Source organism: Sorex fumeus, unplaced genomic scaffold (genome assembly GCF_029834395.1).
Source record: "Sorex fumeus unplaced genomic scaffold, SorFum_2.1 ptg000037l, whole genome shotgun sequence".
In the NCBI taxonomy this organism is placed as follows: Eukaryota; Metazoa; Chordata; class Mammalia; order Eulipotyphla; family Soricidae; genus Sorex; species Sorex fumeus.
Genome location: NW_026606094.1, coordinates 62,847,350 through 62,861,577, shown reverse-complemented (window position 1 = coordinate 62,861,577; position 14,228 = coordinate 62,847,350). Strand labels below are relative to the sequence as shown.

The 14,228-nt window shown below is 41.7% G+C and overlaps 1 non-coding gene across 1 annotated transcript; it reads right to left on the bottom strand.

Annotated features, from left to right (window-relative positions):
• Window positions 1–11,452: 11,452 nt before the first annotated feature.
• LOC130027821 (U6 spliceosomal RNA) lies at window positions 11,453–11,559 on the bottom strand. Its single transcript, XR_008793049.1, has one exon. It is a non-coding gene; the product is annotated as a U6 spliceosomal RNA (small nuclear RNA).
• Window positions 11,560–14,228: the final 2,669 nt, after the last annotated feature.

The window sequence follows — 14,228 nt, the reverse complement described above, 5'->3', positions numbered from 1 at the left end:
CTTCCCATTCCAGTCGTCGCATGATGTTCTCGAGGGTGGCACTGAAGAGTTTCGGTGAAATGGTATCACCCTGCCGCACCCCTCTCTTGACATCAACGATCACTTCTTTGTAGAATGGTGAGATCCTGGTAGTGAATCCGCAATAGAGCTCACGGAGGATCCTGATGTATTGGGCTTGAATGCCCTGATTGGCTAGGGCTTCAATGACCGCTTCCGTCTCAACAGAATCATCTGAATGTAGTATTTTGAATGACCCCTGAGCAGAGAGTCGGGAAGAGCCCCTGAAAACTATCAGTTAAGTCCCCTAAACCAATGATCAAATAAAATTTACTAATTGATCTTTTATTTGGGGATCGCATCCAGTGGTGGTAAGGGCTCACTCCTGGTTTTATACTCAGGGATCACTCCTGCCAGTTCTCAGGGGACCATATGGGGTGCTGGGCATCAGACTACAGTTGGCTGTGTGCAGGGCAAGTGCCTTGACTGTTGCATTCTCTCAAGCCTTTTGATAAAATTTAAAACACCAATTTCTTTATAAAATCATTGCTGATTTTTTAATAAAAGTAGCAGCTGCCAGAAAATCTAGATTCTAATCAATTTTGACCAAACTATACCTGGCAAGACATTAATAATCACAGTTCTTTGGAGTATTTTATTTAAGATAAATAAAACCATTAACTAGAAGAGGTTCTCATACTTATTTGGCCTACTGTTCCCTTTTCAGCAAAAAAGATCTCTCAAGCATCCCCTGTCTATCTTCTTTAAGAGAAGAAACAGAAAGCACCCCCTTCCTAATTGCACACAAGACTATGAACACCCCACTGACTGCTCAGCCTAATAGAAGGGTGGAAGCAGCAGTGATATAGTCCACTTTGGGAAACGAGGGTTGATTTAAAAAATTTGTTATAGAAGGCTCTACTAAAGAGAGACAAGAAAGCCACTTTATTTTTAAGAACCCCATAATCTAAAATAAATACCGGCAAGTCACAAATAGAAATAAAAGATCAAAGAGAGACATAAATACACAGATATATATATATATAAGCACATAAAGCATGCCTCTAAATATAGCAAGTGTTAGATTTAAGAATAAAATGAACACTAATATGTGAAGCTATAATTCAACTCTCTGTTATACATTGACAAATTTACTTGTTTTTAACAAATAAGACTATCAGTCCCCTTTAGTGGAAGGCAAGAGAGCATTTCTTTTCAGTTTGTTCTTACCATAGTATTTTTGTTTTTTATTTATGGGCCACACCCAGTTCTGCTCAGGACTTACTCCTGGCTCTCCACTCAGAGATCACCCCTGAGTAATCAGGGGATATACGGGTGCTTGGGATTGAACCAGAGTTGGGTGCTTGCAAGTGCAGTATTCCCTATGTCAACTCTCTGGCCCTTCCTTATCATTTTACACCAGTGCCTAGAATGGTGACTCATATCAAAATCTCAATAACTATCTGTTAGTAATAGGAGACTGACACCCAAGAATAGTAGAGATAAGGACCAGGAGGTTTACTCCACTGCTTGGAAGCCGTTCTCAAATGCTGTTTGGAAATGCAGCTCACCTAGAGAAGGGAACACCGAGTAAAGAGTATCTGGAGGACCAGCTCGGGTTGGGAGACGCGAGCTGAATGTAGACTATAGATTGAACACAATGGCCACTCAATGCCTCTAGTGCAAACTACAGCACCCAAAAGGAAAGAGAGAACAAAAGGGAATGCCCTGCCTCAGAGGTGGGGTGGGGTGGGGGGATAGGGTGGGGGTGGTGGAAGGGATACTAGGATCATTGGTGGTGGAGAATGGGCACTGGTAGAAAGATGGGTACTCGATCATTGTATGACTGAAATGCAAGCATGAAAGTTTGTAAGTCTGTAACTGTACCCCATGGTGATTCACTAAAAAATAATTAATTAATCAATTCACTTAATCACTTAATCACTTAACTTCCCGTTAGTCGTCGATTTGCTCGAGCGGGCGCCAGTAACGTCTCCATTTGTCCCTGTCGCGTGCTAGTGTAGCCCAATGGCATCTGTTCGCTCCGGGAACATGAAGGGCCTCAAACCGATCGATCATGATCTTGACGAAGAAGTCTGACCATCTGGTAGGTGGGCGGCCACGCGGTCTTTTGACATCCCGTGGAATCCAATCAGTAACAGCTCTAGTCCAACAGTCGTCTTTAAATCTCATTACGTGACCAGCCCATCTGATTTTCGACACCTTGGCAAATGAGACAGCGTCCCTGATCCTTGATCGTCGACGGATGTCAGAACTCCGGATTCGTTCTCTCATTTGAGTGAAACGTGATATTCCAAGCATAGCTCTTTCTATTCTTCTTTGGGAGACCTGAATAGCGTTCTCATCTTGTTTGCGTAGGGCCCAGGTCTCTGAGGCATATGTTAATGCAGGAAGAACAGTGGAATCAAAGAGATGTGCCCGGAGCCGGAGGTTCTTCGTCCTCTTAGCTATTTCTTCGACGTTCTTGAAGGCGTTCCAAGCCGCTCTCTTCCTCCTGCGCAGCTCGGGTGCCAGGTCATTTGTCATGTTGACCTCTCGACCTAGGTAGACATAGCTGTTGCATTCGGAGATGGTCGTTCCATTGAGAGCGAATGGGGCGTCAGGAACGAGGCTGTTTCTCATAAACATTGTCTTCGTAAGATTCAGCTGTAGTCCTACCTTTCCACACTCACGGTCAAAGTCGGCCAGCATTTGTGCCGCTTGGCTGATGTTTGGTGTTATTAAAACAATGTCATCAGCAAAGTGGAGGTGGTGTAGTTGCCGACCATCTATCTTCACTCCCATTCCTTCCCATTCCAGTCGTCGCATGATGTTCTCGAGGGTGGCACTGAAGAGTTTCGGTGAAATGGTATCACCCTGCCGCACCCCTCTCTTGACATCAACGATCACTTCTTTGTAGAATGGTGAGATCCTGGTAGTGAATCCGCAATAGAGCTCACGGAGGATCCTGATGTATTGGGCTTGAATGCCCTGATTGGCTAGGGCTTCAATGACCGCTTCCGTCTCAACAGAATCAAAGGCCTTCTTTAAATCAATGAACGTTAAGCAGAGCGGCATCTTGAACTCCCGAGAAACCTCAATGAGCTTGGTTATTGTGTGGATATGGTCAATGGTGCTGAATCCTTTGCGGAACCCTGCTTGCTCGCATGGTTGTCCTTCATCTAATGTTCTGCCAATCCTATTCAGGATGACTCGAGTGAACAACTTGTAGATGACAGACAATAGGCAGATCGGGCGATAGTTGCCAATGTCATGGATGTCTCCCTTCTTGAACAGTAGTACGGTCCTGCTGGTTTTCCATTGGGATGGAACCTTGCATTCAGACAGGTAGCGAGTGAAGAGCCGAGCCAGTGTATTGATGAGTACTGACGGCAGGTTCTTCAGGTGTTCAGGTCTGACCTTGTCTGGGCCGGGTGCTGTTTGTTTCTTTACCAACGAAATGGCGTGTCGGATTTCGGAGGGGAGAACGTTGGGAACAACATACCCATCCTGTGGAATTTGGTATGTTGGCAAGTGGACATGGCTATCGAAGAGATTTGAGTAGAAGTCATGGATAATCTTCTCCATTGCCGTTCTGGAGGATGTGATGGATCCATCAGGACGTCGGAGGGCAGTCATCTTGGTCTTATAGTTGGCGAAGGACAGGCGGGCCTTACGAATACTTTTCCCGGCTTCTGCCGCATCTACCAGTACTTCTGCTCTTCTCTCTTTGAGGTCTTCCTTGATCGCATCTCTGCACTGCTTTGCAAGCTCGGACGTTAGCTTGCGGTTGCCTGAGGCATGCGCCAAACCACACTGGCGAATTAGCTCAAGAGTTTTCGAAGATAGGCAACTTTTTGTGGCTATCTCTCTCTTGGCGTTCCTCGCACATTCATGGAGGTGCTGAACCAGTGGATCGTATTCCTCGTCAATGTTGTCAACAATGGCATCTTCCCATGTTGCCGCAATAGTACCAAAGAGTTCCCAGTTGGTGGTCATTCTGGGAGTTCTCTTTTTGAACTTTGCAGCCCTTTCTCCCCGCTCTGTGAAGTAGAATTTTGCACGAAGGAGACGGTGGTCCGATCCCGTTCGAAATTTTGGGACAACAGCGACATCAGTCAGGCAAAACCGTTGATTGAATATGATGTGGTCTATTTCGTTGTGGAATCGTCCGCCGGGAGACTCCCATGTCCATCGTTTAGATTCTGCCTTCTGGAACTGTGAGTTACCATGGATGGTCTTGGTCGACATGATGAACTCTGACAGTCTCTCACCCTGTTCGTTCCATTCTAGGCCATGGGTCCCGATGTGAAGTTCTTCAGCTGATCTTCTCGGTCCTATCTTGGCATTAAAATCACCCACAATGATCTTGTAGAAGGTGTGGTCTTCTTTATAGAACTTCTCTAGCTCCATGTAGAACTTCTCGATTTCTCTTTCATCATAATGAGATGTTGGTGCGTAGACAACGAAGATAAAATATCTGTAAATAAAATATCTGTAATGCCTAAAGCTCGACTATTAGTAACTTTGTAAATTACGGTTCTTTAAATAGAAGAGCATCACTGAATCACTGTCATCCTGTTGTTCATCAATTTACTCCAGAGGGCACCAGGCTTGCCTGGCTCTGCTGTGCGAGCGGGACACTCTCAGTAGCTTGCCAGGCTAATAGTAGAGCATAGCACTGTAACACTGTCATCACGTTGTTCATCGATTTGCTCCAGCGGGCACCAGTAACATCTCCATTGTGAGACTTGTACTGTTACTGTTTTTGGCATATCAAATATGCCACAGGGAGCTTACCAGGCTCTGCTCTGCAGGCGGAATACTCTTGGCAGTTTGCCAGACTCTCCAAGAGGGACAGAGGAATTGAACCCAGGTCAGCCGCATGCAAGAAGAGCATAAAAATAGAAGAGCATAAAATAATAAATATTTGTTGACTGAGAAATAAATAGGTATTATCAAGTAAATGTAGGAATAAGGCAGGCACAAGAAATGGAAAGAGGGCCCAGAGTGATAGCACAACGGATAACACCTCACCAAAGTTCAATCCCCGGCACTCTACAGAGTTCATAAACACTCACCAGGAGTGATTCCTGAGCACAGAGCTAGGAGTAAGCTTTAAGAAACACCAGTACTTGGTGGAAAATGGGCACTGGTGGAGGGATGGGTATCTGATCATTGTATAATCGAAACCCAAACACAAAAAATAGTAAATCTACAACTGTACCTCATAGTGTTTCACTAATTAAAAAAAAAAAAAGAAACACCAGTACTTTTCCTTTTCCTTTCCTATTTAAATTTACGTGTGTGTGTGTGTGTGTGTGTGTGTGTGTGTGTGTGTGTGTTCCTAGGGTCTGAATGCATTTCCTTTCTCATAAGAGACACAAATTTTATTACTGAGTCACATCCTCAGCCCTAAATTAACACTAATTCCATGTTACTTTACAATAGGCTGCTCTCTAAAGAAAATCACTCCTAAAAAAGAAAATCACTCCTTGGACTTGTCCATCCCTGTCATAATGATGCATTTCCTATCACGTAAGTAAATGTGATAGGAAATGTGATACTTATAAGACATTCTTATAAGTATCTTGTTCTTATAAGTATCTTGTGAACGTATTATGAAAGATTAAAATTTGTGGCGTACAGAGGCCAAAGTGATAGTACAACAGATTGGGTGTTTACCTTGTATATGACAAACTGTATTGGAGTCCCAGCACCATATATAGTTCCTGGAACCCACTGGAGTGATCCCTGAGCCCAGAGCCATGAGTAAGCCCTGAGTATGCCAGATGTGGTGCAAAAAAAAGAAAAAAAGGAAAAGAAACCAAACAAAAAGAAAATGGGGGATATGAAGTGTATAAGATATTAATTTGAAAAATTGTGGGACTTATGATATAACAGCTTATCAATATGTGAAGATATTGTTCTTTTCTTGAAGAAAGTTTTCTATAAGTTTTAATCTGGAAAATCACTAGAATAAATAGCTTAGAAAAAAATTGTAACCATGGGGCTGAAGCAATAGGAAAGTGGGAAAAGCACTTGCCTCGCACACAGACAACCTGGGTTTGTTCCTGGCATCCCATAAGGTCCTGGAGCCCTGAGTTCTGAGCCCCGACTAAGTTCTGAGCATAACCTGGTGTAGCCCCCAAACACCCACAATTCCTTAAGAGAACCTAAACCTAATGTTTATAACATTTACGTGCCAGCCAAATGAGAATCAAAATATATAAAGCAATCATTTATAACCCTGAGAGAGACACAACAGTAATTATAAACATTACTATCCCCTTACTAATGCTTGATCTAAACCAGAAGGAAAATTATCAGGGAAACGACCGTTTTAAATGAGGGAATTTTGCCAAACGGACTTTATAGTCATTTACAAGGTTATTCGTATACCTCACCTCTCCCCCAAATAAATATATATATATATATATATATGCATACTTCTTAACTGCGCACAGAACACTCTTTTCGGGATATAACATGTTTTGGAACACAAAACAAAATAGAAATCATAACTATTGTTTAAGATCATGACTAGAAATCAACTATACTCATGATGATAGATAAATCTCAATACATAGAGATTAAATAACATGCCACTAAATAACTACTGAATAAACAAAGAAATCAAATAGGAAATGTTTAAATTCCTGGAAACACATGAAAAAATACGTGAACTGTCAAAACCTAGGAGACACAGTAAAAACAATAATGAGAGGTTAGTTCATAAGCTCTAAATAACTGCACACCCAAAGGAATTAGGAAAAGAATATTGATAAAAAGTTAAGTTGGTATAGGGAAAAAATAAAAACTAGCTGGAATAAAATAAAATAAAAATTTTGGTCCCACAGCTCCCAAAGAATGCTCCAGGTCCCAAACAGAACGGATATCACCGGGAGGTCCCAGATGGGGTAGGTGCTGCATCCCGTCTTCTCCAGATGGAACACCGGTGACCATGAGCCTCTACAAGCATAGCTCTGGCATGCAAGTACCAGAACATTTTTTCCAAACTGCAAGGGGGCACCCCAGCTCCCAGGCAACCTCTGGTTCCAGCAGTCACACCCACAACCCGCCCCCCAGTGTCATCTTACAGCACACAGCAACAAAGAAGGAAACTGGCTGGAGGGCCCCACAGCTCCCAGAGAATGCTCCAGGTCCCAAACAGAGCCGATATCACCGGGAGGTCACAGATGGGGTAGGTGCTGCAGCCCGCCTTCTCTAGATGGAACCCCGGTGACCATGAGCCTCTACAAGCATAGCCCTGGCATGCAGGTACCAGGACATTTTTTCCTTGCAACATCTCCTTATATACAAAGTGATCAATGGAAAGTAAATCATCCAATGTTTCTCCCTGAAAATCAGGCTTAACTCTTTTGCAAACCACAACACCCAAAAGGTGAGAGAGAACAGAGGGGAATGCCCTGCCACAGAGGCAATTGGGATGGGGGGGTAGGGGGGTGGGAGGGATACTGGGATCCGTGGTGGTGAGAAATGGGCACTGGTGGAGGGATGGGTATTCGAAATAAATAAAAATAAGTAAATAAAAACTAAACTATCACTGTCACTGTCACTGTCCTCCCATTGTTCATCAATTTGCTCGAGCAGGCCCAGTAACACCTCCATCGTGAGACTTGTTACTGTTTTTGGCATATCGAATACATCACGGGTAGCTGGCCAGGCTTTGTCATGTGGGCGAGATACTCTTGGTAGCTTGCTGGGGTCTCCGAGAGGGGTGAAGGAATCGAACACGGGATTAATAAAACAAAAATTGTTCTTTAAAAGGATAAACCAAATGGTAAAAAAGCCCTAGGCTAACTCAATGCCTCTTTTGCAGACCACAACACCCAAAAGGAGAGAGAGAACACAGGGGATTGCCCTGCCACAGAGACAGGGGGGATGGGGGGATGGGGGTGGGAGGGATATTATCCATGGTGGTGGAAAATGGGCACTGGTGGAGGGATGGGTATCTGATCATTGTATAATTGAAACCAAAGCACAAAAAATTGTAAATCTACAACTTTAAAAAAAATAAAATAAAATGAAGGGGAAAAAAAAAGCCCTAGGCTAAAGAAAAACAGAAAAAAATAAATATAGTGAGAAATGGAGGAGAAGTTACAACAGACATAACAGAAATATAAAGGATAAGAGATTACTATAAACAACTTCATTTACTAAGTTGGAGAGCTTAAAAAAATGGAAAAATTCATATAACAAAACTTCCAAAAACTGAGTCAGAAGAAGATAGATAAGCTTAGTAAGCCAATTACAAGCAAGAAAATTGAAAGCATAGTCAAAAGGCTCATCGAAAAAACAAAATAAAACAAACAAACAAAAAACCCCAGAAGATTCAAGATTAGGTTAACAAGTGAGTTTTCCAACTTTCAAAATCGATTTATTGCTTATCCTCTGAAGCTCTTGCAAAAAAATAAAAGGAAGAAAGTTCTCTCAAGCATATTTTATAGGTCAATATTACCTTAATGATAAAAGAAGAGAGAACATCCTCTCTTCTTCTCAAGCATATTTTATAGGTCAATATTACCTTAATGATAAAAGAAGAGAGAACAGTTTTTAAAAGAAAACTGCAGAACAATATCCTTAATAAACATAGATACAAAGTTCCCTCACGAAAATTTCAGTAAACTAAAATCAACTCAATATTAAAAGGATCAAACATTATGACAAATGGAATTTATTTTAAGAATGCAAGGCAGATTCAACACATATGTAGATAAATTAATGTAATACACCACTTCAGCAAAAAAATTAAGTATGATCATATCAATAGTTACATAGAAAGCTTCTGACAAGAGTCAACATATATTATTGGGAAAAAAACTCATTAAATTTGGGGGAGGAACTAACTTACCTCAACATGGTAAAGACCATTATGACAAATCTACAGCGAATGGTTAAAAACCAAAGACTTTTTCCCGAAAATCAGGCTCAAGGCAAAAATGCCTTATTTTATTACTATTTTTCAACATAGTATTAGAAATTCTGTAAGACTAATTAGCAAGAGAGGCTGGAGCGATAGTACAGCAAGTAAAATGTTTGTCTTGCACAGAGCCAACCGGGTTTGGTTCCCAGAATCACATTAGATCCCCCAAGTACCGCCAGGAGTAATTCCTGAGTCCAATGCCAGGAGTATCTCTATGCATTGCCCAAAAAGCAAAAAAAATTAAAAATTAAAGTTAAAAAAAGGACATTTTTAGCAAGAGAAAGAAATGAGAAGAATCCAAATTAGAAAAGAAGTAAAATCTTTATTACATGCAGATGATGTAATATTTTACACAGAAGATATTAAAAATCCGACTTACACATGGTGCCTAAGCCATAATATAGAGATAGGGTGTTTGCCTTGCATGCAGCTGACACAGGTTCAATCCCTGGCCCTCATATGCTCCCCAGAACCTGCCAGGAGTGATCTCTGAGCACAGAGTCAAGAGTAAGCCCTGTGCAGTGTTGGGTGTAGCCTCCTCTCCAACTAACCCTCTCCCAATTCTAGAAATAAAATGGCTAACTAAAAAATAAATATTCAAAAATCTGTTACACTTCTATATGCAAGAAATAAAGTAGAAGAGAAGAAAAGTTTTAAATTCTCTTTAAAATCACATTTTTAAAAGCATTAGCAATAAACCTAATGAATAAAATTAAATTGATTGATTTAAAATTAAATTGATTTTAAAAATTAAGGAAATTAATTAAATTTAGATGAAAGAAATTAAAGACATTACATACACTGAAACTTGTATGCAATTAGTAAATGGAATAATAGATGACACAAGGAGATGGAGCAATATTACATGGCCATGAGTTGGAAGGATTAACACTGTAAAATGATAGTCTTAGTCATGAATTATATATAGTCAATGCAGTGCAATGAAGATTGTTCAAAAGGCTGAGTGTGCACTCTGTCTGCAGGCACTCTAGGTTTGATCCAATACCCAGCCCCACATAGTTTCCTCAGCACCAGCTGTGCCAGGAGAAGACCCTGAGCACTACCAGTTTAGCCCTAAAAGAAAAATAACCTTTATAGTAAAAAGTAAAGTAAAGGCCCTCCCGTTGATCATCAATTTGCTCGAGCGGGCCCAGTAATGTCTCCATTGAAGACTTTGTTGTTACTGTGTTTGGCATATCGAATACATCATGGGTGGCTTGCCAGGCTCTGCCGTGTGGGCGAGATACTCTTGGTAGCTTGCCGGGCTCTCCGAGAGGGGCGGAGGAATCGAACTCGGGTCAGCCATGTTGGCTGCGTGCAAGGCAAACGCCCTACCACTGTGCTATCGCTCCAGGCCTATATAGATTCTAACCTATATAGATTCAATGCAATCTCAGTCAAAACCCAGATGGCAATTTTTAAGAAAATAGAACAAACACTTCTGAAATGCATACTAAGCAACATAGAGCTTTGAATAATTAAAACAATTCTAAGACAAAAGAAGTGTAGAGGAATCAGTACCCTGATTCCAAACTGCACTTCAAAACTATAGTATTCAAAACAGTACATTGTTGCTATCAAAATGACACACATGAAAAGAATAGACCTGAGTCCAGAATTAAACCCTCACATATACATTCACATATTTATGCAGATGTATGTATATGTACATTATGGAGATATATATATATATATATAGAGAGAGAGAGAGAGAGAAAAGCATAAAATGGAGAAAGTTAATAAGGTAACATCAATAAAGTGCTGGGAACACTGAACAGCCACATACAAAAGAATGAACCTAGACCACTAACTAACATCAGTCACAGAAATTAACACAAAATGATCCAAAGATTTGTTTGCTAGATCCAAAATAAAAAATTATATTGAAGAAAACTGAAGCAAAACACTCCATGGTATTGCTTATGTGATATGCTCTGGGATTAAATTTACTGGCAAGAAAAAAATAAAAGTAAAAATAAACAAGTGGGACTTCAGAGAAATAAATAAATAAAATCTTTTAAAGTGAATAAGAAAAAACACACCGCCAAAATTGGGGGAAGAGCTGAACAGACACTTTACCAAAGAATACAGTCAGATAGCCAACAAACAGGCACATAAAAACAAGTGTTCACCATCACTAATTATCAGGGAAATGCAAAGCAAAAAGAGAGTGATTGCGACCTCACACCTTGGAGGGTGGTCTCCAACAAAAAGACCAAGGTTAGCAAGTGCTGGAAGGGGTAGAGGAATAGGAGCCCTCAGATGCTTCTGGTAGAATGTAAATTGGTCTAGTCTAGAAAACTTAGATATTACTAAAAATATTAAAAATTGTCTCTAGCATGGTCCAACAATTCTACTACTACTAACTACTCAACATGAAAAATCCAGTATAAAAAAGCGTATTTTTTATTATTGAATCACTGTGGATACAGTTAGAAAGTTTTCATGATTTTTTTTTTAATTTTTATTAGTGAGACACCATGAGGTACAGTTGTAGACTTACAAATTAAAAATATGGAATGCTTCACGAATTTGCATGTCATCCTTGCGCAGGGGGCATGCTAATCTTCTCTGTATCGTTCCAATTTTAGTATATGCGCTGCCGAAGCGAGCACAGTTTTCATTATTTTTAATGAACCTATGTTCATTGCAGCACTAATTTCTACAGCCAAGAACTGAAAACAACCCAAGGGCCAAACAACAAGAGTATAGATTTAAAAAAAATTGCTAAATATGCACAGTGGAATACTACTTACCCATAAGTGAAAAAAGGAAATCTTGATTTCTGGGAAAACCTGTATGAAACTGGAAAGTGTTAAGTGAACTACTTGATCACTTGACATCCCATTACTCATCAATTTGCTCAAGCGGGCACCAGCAGTGTCTCCATTCATCCCTGTAACTGTGCTAAAGTAGCCCAATGGCGTCTGCTCCTTCAAGTAACACGAAGAGCCTCAAACGATCATTCAGGGTCTTGACTAAGAAATCTAACCATCTCGTACATGAGCGGCCACGCGATGTTTTGAAGTCCTGTGGAATCCAGTCGGTAACGGCTCTAGTCCAGTGATCATCTCCAAATATCATTACGTGTCCAGCCCATCTGATTTTCGACACCTTGGCAAACGAGAAATGTCCCTGGTTCTTGATTGTCTCTGGAGGTGAGAACTCAGGATTCTTTCTCTCACTTGAGTGAAGCGTGATACTCCAAGCATAGCTCTTTCCATTCCTCTTTGGGAGACCCGAATAGCATTCTCATCCTATTTTCATAGGACTCAGGTTTCTGAGGCATATATTAATGCAGGAAGAACGGTGGAATCAAAGAGATGTGCCAGGAGCCAGAGGTTCTTTGTCTGCTTAGCTATTTCTTCGATGCTGTTGAAGGCGTTCCAAGCCACTCTCTTTCTCCTGCACAATTCAGGTGCCAGGTCACTCATCATGTTGACTTCTCAACCTAGGTACACATAACTGTTGCATTCGGAAATGTTCGTTCTGTTGAGAGTGAATGGAACGTCAGGAACGAGACCGTTTCTCATAAACATTGTCTTTGTGAGATTCAGCTGGAGTCCGACCTTTCCACACTCACGCTCAAAGTCGGCCAGCACTTGTGCCACCTGGCTAAAGTTTGGTGTTATTAGAACGAAGTCATCAGCGAAGTGGAGGTGGTGTAGTTGCCGACCGTCTATCTTCATTCCTATTCCTTCCCATTCCAGTCGACACATGACATTATCAAAGGTGGCACTGAAAAGTTTCAGTGAAATGGTATCACCCTCTGAACCCCTCTCTTGACATCGATAATCACTTCTTTGTAGAATGGTGAGATCCTGGTAATGAATCCGTAATACAACTCACGAAGGATCCTGATGTATTGAATTTGAACACTCTGTTTTGCTAGGGCTTCAATTGCCGCTCCCATCTCAATAGAATCAAAGGCCTTCTTTAAATCAATGAACATTAGACAGAGCAGCATCTTGAACTCCCAAGAAAGCTCAGTGAGCTTAGATATCGTGTGGATATGGTTGATCGTACTGAATCCTTTGTGGTACCTGGCTTGCTCACATGGTTGTCCTTCATCTAGTGTTCTCCCAATCCTATTCAAGATGACTCAAGTGAACAGCTTGTAGATGACAGACAGGCAGATTGGGTGATAGTTGACAATGTCATGGATGTCTCCCTTCTTGTGCAATAGTACAGTCCTGCTGGTTTTCCATCAGGACAGAACCTTGCATTCAGATAGGTAGCGTGTGAAGAGCAAAGCTAGTGTATTGATGAGAACTGGTGGCAGATTCTTCAGGTGTTTGGGTCTGATCTTGTCTGGGCCGGATGCTGTTTGCTTCTTTCCTGACGAAATAGCGTGTTGGAAATCGGAAGGGAGAACATTGAGATTGACATATCCATCCTGCGGAATTTGGAATGTGGGCAGGTGGATGAGGCTATCAAAGAGATGGAGTAGAAGTCATGGATAATCTTCTCCATTGCCCTTCTGGAAGATGTGATAGATCCATCAGGATGTTGGAGGGCAGTCATCTTGGTCTTATAATTGGCAAAGGACAGGCAGGCGTTGCGAATGCTTTTCCTGGCTTCTACTGCATCTGCCATCACTGCTGTTCTTGTCTCTTTAAGGTCTTCCATGATTGATTCTCTGCACTGGTTTCCACGCTCGGACAGGGATCACTCCCAGAAACAGTTTGCCAATCAGGTGTGTTGCTCTGTATTCAGGTCCTGAAGAGCTGGTGCTCCTTGGGCCTCCAAAGCTACACACAATGCTCCTATATGATATATAGGAGACCATGTGTTACAGGGACTCAAACTGTGTATCACTTACATGAGCCCCCTAACTCCTTTGCTTGATTGCCTCGAGCAGGCACCAATAACGTCTCCTTCGTCCTAGCCCAGAGATTTAAAAGTGCCATATTCAAGGCTCTTTCAGGGTTAGGAGAATGAGAACCATCATTGTTACTGGTATTTAGCATATTGGGTACACCACAGGGAGTTTGCCAGACTCTGCCATGTGGACAGGTTACATTCGGTAGCCTGCCAGGTTGTCCAAAGTAAGAATGAGATAATAAGATGGCAGAGGAACAAAGGCATGCGAGTTCCGGGGCTGAGATCTCCAAGCCTGCTCGGATTGGGGCTGAGCATCCTCCACCCAGATCCTCCATCTTCCAGTAGGCAGGGGTCACACCCACCAACTGACCCCCAGGCACAGTGTAATTCCATGAACGGCCAAGACCCAGAGACTACAAAACCCAGCTCCCAAAGAGAACAGCGCAGAGTCTCCTGCCCC